We start from the raw sequence: 4,459 nt of genomic DNA, 5'->3' as shown, positions 1-4,459 counted from the left end.
CACCAAATGTTAACATTCTGTAATAAAGAGCACATGTTCAACTTTATAAAAAACATGTTTTTCCATCTCAAGAGGTTAAATAAATACAAAATTACTATAGTAAGTGCCAAATGAAGTAAAATGGTTGATTGTAACAGGGTTGATCATTTCATCTTAAATCAATAACAAATCCCCATGTGACAGGGGGAATGGGAGCTTGTTATTCACAACAGTGGCATTTGAATGCAAGCTTCACTATATATATATATATATATATATATATATATATATATATATATATATATATATATATATATATATTTTAACACTTATAGCTTGTCTATCTATGGGTAACAGGGTTGACGTGTTATGCCAGACCCACTCAGTTTTCAACCACAAAACACAAGAAAATGGCCAAAGAGAGTAGAAGCAGCTCACCTGCTTTTATACTATGATTTGGCTATTAGATGTTAAATGTTTCTTTTGAAGAAAATATTTTAAAAGCAATAGTTTTACCATATTAAAACAAGAGTTCAGTTCACATAACAGGGTTGACCTTAAAATGAGGGACAGGCATAAATTAATCACTAATCACATTAAATAAATAATAATCTTCCGAAATGACTTTGTCAAAGCAACAAAATAACTAGGGCTTTACAATGAAGGTGAAAACTTGGAGAAATGTTGGGTTTAAGTGGGTTAATTGTGGCACTTTAGCAAGTATTTTATTCTCCATGTGGCCTATATTCAATATAACAGGCTTTTCAAATTCAATATTGGTGCACAATTTCTACTTATAATATCAAAGTTGAGTTGTTTTCTTCAAAATACAGGTCCACCCTCAATAGTATACAGGTTATGATAGGCATTTCTGTAAAACTCACACATGGCCTTTAAACTAAAGGAATTTTCTCTATAGAAGATTTACATTTCCTTAATTGAACAATATCCTCTAACTCCACCTTTGTTTGCCACACTTTTTAAGTTCACCATCTGCAGGTAACTGACTTCTCTCCATGTCTTGGTTCTCACAGTGGAGTATAGTCCTACTCAGCTGCAGCAGGCCTTGTAAATGTCAGAAGTTAAGACCTAGCCGCTGGGCATCCGGTGATGGCTCAGCTCCCTTTGTGATGGGACTGTGACTGGTTGGGGCGATGTGCAACGGCCCCTCCCATCCACTTTCACCTGTGATATTGTCTGGCGTGGGGTCGGTGAGGTAGGGGTGAAAGGGGGCATAGTTGGGAGGGGATATTTGAAGAGGAGGCAGTGAAATGTCCCCACAGGGCATGGGTTCCTGTAGCTCGATATCTCAGCGGGCTTTGCAGGCCTCCAGAGAGGGGTTAAATGAAGCTGGGGCTGTCTGACGGACAAAGGCCGCAGGTCAACGTCAATCCCTTTGATCCAACCCTGCCCTCTTCAGACCACAGATCTAGACCTTTTTGTTTCACCTTGCCTTTCTTTCTTCCCCAGGCTAGCCCCGTTTACCCCTTTCAATCTGCCCCTGTCAATGGAGTCACACAAAGTATTGAGTCACCAGAGGGAAGAGGTTTCAAAGAGAAGGCAGATGGGGTTCAATGTCTCCCAGGTCCCCAGTGAGGAGATAGATACGGACTCTATCAGTCCACAGGACCGGCTGCAGACTGCAGAACACTTTAGAGGACACACACAAAAAAGACAGGGCATTGTGTGGACCATGGGGACCTGTGGAGGAGAAAGGAGAGGAATCAATCGACACATGCGCAAGTCCCCCCTTATTACGAGAAGATTTTCCACCCTTTTCACTCTTTTGTTTGTATTATTGTTGGAAGTGTACCTTAATGTAAAGCAGATGTCAAGAAAATGCACTTAATTATTTAGGGTTGTAATTTTATGATTCAGAAGCCAAAAAAGCAGCATGAAGAAATACAGCTTTCAAACACGTTTTTTCTTTTAATGCTCTAAAGGGGGAAAGAATTTATTTTGGATCCAAATGCGGCTCCTTTGCAGGTGCAGTAAGACAGAGAAGAACAAACATGGTTCGAGTTTGCCTGCCGGCCGCCCGTCCTGTCCGCCTAGCCAAAACATTCAAGAGGAGCTCTGCTCAATCCCGTCTCCCAGGTCTGCTCCTATAAATCCTCAGAAGCACCTGACACTCCGGCCTTCTCTGGTCCCACTGTGCCTAAAGACCCTGAATGTGTGAGACGATCACAGCCTCATTGACATGGCAGATTTGTGTGCTGGCTGGGGCCCACCAAAAGAAAAGCCCATTTCATTTGAATGGCTGGCTTTCATAAAAGCGATAAAACTCAGCGGCTTAAAGCTAACTATTAGGTTCCTTGCTTGCCCTCTCTTGAACTACACAATGCCAAGACACATAAGTGGAAACACCAGTTAGTGTGGGTGAGAATTGAGACACAAAGAGTCACATTTTTTGTTAGAGCTAGTCGAAAGTTGACTTTTGTAGCATTTGCGTCAGCAAACCAAAACCCCTGGTGAACCTGCCCCGTGTGCACCAGCATTCCTAAGAATGTGAGTTACGATGATTGGTGGTTGGAACCAAAATGAGCGGCTGATTTCTGAGCCCCCCATTCTGAGCCTGTTATGGGCCAGAACACCTAATAGTGTCGGTTAAGGACTCATCTCTCTCATACAGCTTGGTTCATAGATATTTACTGTTGTTGATAATAAGGCAATGTATTACAGTGTATTAAACCTGATATAGGCTACAGCCACCAAGTGGATTATTACTGCTTTTAATTGCTTCATTTTTGTCCAGATGTTTACTCAGATGCTTAGTCCATGTGCAGGTTTGAGTTTGCGTGGTTTTGTATATATGAGTGTCCAGTATACATGCATATAGATGTGTATAGTTGTGTGTGTGGTGGTTGTGTGTGTGTGTGGGGGGGGGGGGTAAAGAGATGCTGAGGGCCACAGGGGCTAGCTGGAATTTGAGGCTTGTAATGTAGGCCTCTGTGGCGTTAATGCATTAACAGCCTGGCCTGGTATGCTAATGGTGATTGTCTGTGATGTAATGAGCTTTTAATTAGGTCACCTCTGAGCTTGACCCTCTTGTAATGAGGGGGGCAGAGCAGGGCTGGGGTGGGGGGGTTGGTGATAGCACCCTGACCTGCAGGTGTGAACAGGCCGAGCTGGACATTCCAGGCATTCTCAGCTCAGCATCCCCTCTCCCCCTCCTCCTCTCTGCCAATAACCCTTCACTGGCGCTCACTATGGGTGGACACACAGAGAAACAATTGGAGCCACATTTCATGCTCCCTCTAATGTGCCTTTGCAGTTTTTTGCCTTTGTAATTGCTATTACTCAGGCACTCAGCAGCCTTAAGCACCCTCTATCTGTCTCTCTTCCCCCCTCCCCCGTCTCTCTATTGCTCTCTCTCCAGCTGAAAGCTGCCGCTTTGGCACAAAGTGGCGTACTGATACCACCCCACAACCTGCCTTTGACAGAACAAAACGCCTCTTTATTTCAGACGAGAGAACAACTCTCACTGTGCCACTCAGCTTGCGGAGTCGTAGAGGGACAAATCCATCTGCAGTCATTAGAAGTGCCCTGTGAAAGGATTCCAGGACTAATGCCAGCACTTTGATTGCCCTATTTATGGGCACTGCATTATCATAAGTATTGCATGATTATTTTAAAACAGGGGTTTTACAATGTGTCACTAAATGTGGTGTTGGTCAAACTGTAAATGAGGAATTATTTTAAGATTGTGTCGGTGTGTCGTTGGGTTTGGGGGATGGGGTACAGGATTGGGGGTTGATGTATGGACTACCTGAACCAAACTCTCTGTAGTGACTTACTGTAAGATGCAAAGGGCTCTGCACTGGTTGACTCCTCTAATTCACACTGTTGAGCAGATGATGTTCCATTTATATTGTATCTTCTGCTAGACATTTAGGGCTATAGGGACATACAGTAGGGTTATAATCATAATGTTTATGTTCTGTTGATAGTTCAGCTGTTGTGGCGGGACTATGGTGCCGGCATATTGATAAAACAAAATCTGCGGTGATGGTCGTTTGTGTCACGTTTACTCCCGTCGTTCTATGTCGCCGGTATAATAACCACCAGTCCTGGGATCCATCATTACGCACACCTGGCATCAATCATTACGCGCACCTGCACGTCATCATGAGAAACCCCTGGACTCCATTATCTTACTTATTACCTCCCCTATATCTAGTACTCCGTTAGGTTCTTTCCCCAGTCACTATTGATCCTGTGTTTATGCAAAGACACTACTGTTATCTTCTTATGGGTACCTGGGACAGTAGCGTCTCACCTGACCAACATCCGGTGAAATTGCAGAGCGCCAAATTCAAATTAAATTACTATAAATATTTCACTTTCATGAAATCACAAGTGTAATACAACAAAATAAAGCTTAACTTGTTGTTAATCCAGCCACCGTGTCAGATTTCAAAAAGGCTTTACGGCGAATGCAAACCATGCGTTTTTCTGAGGACAGCGCTCAGCACACAAA

This window comes from Salmo salar, chromosome ssa09, assembly GCF_905237065.1.
Source record: "Salmo salar chromosome ssa09, Ssal_v3.1, whole genome shotgun sequence".
Taxonomy (NCBI): Eukaryota; Metazoa; Chordata; class Actinopteri; order Salmoniformes; family Salmonidae; genus Salmo; species Salmo salar.
The sequence above is the reverse complement of the archived record's forward strand: the minus strand, read 5'-3'. Positions refer to the sequence as shown.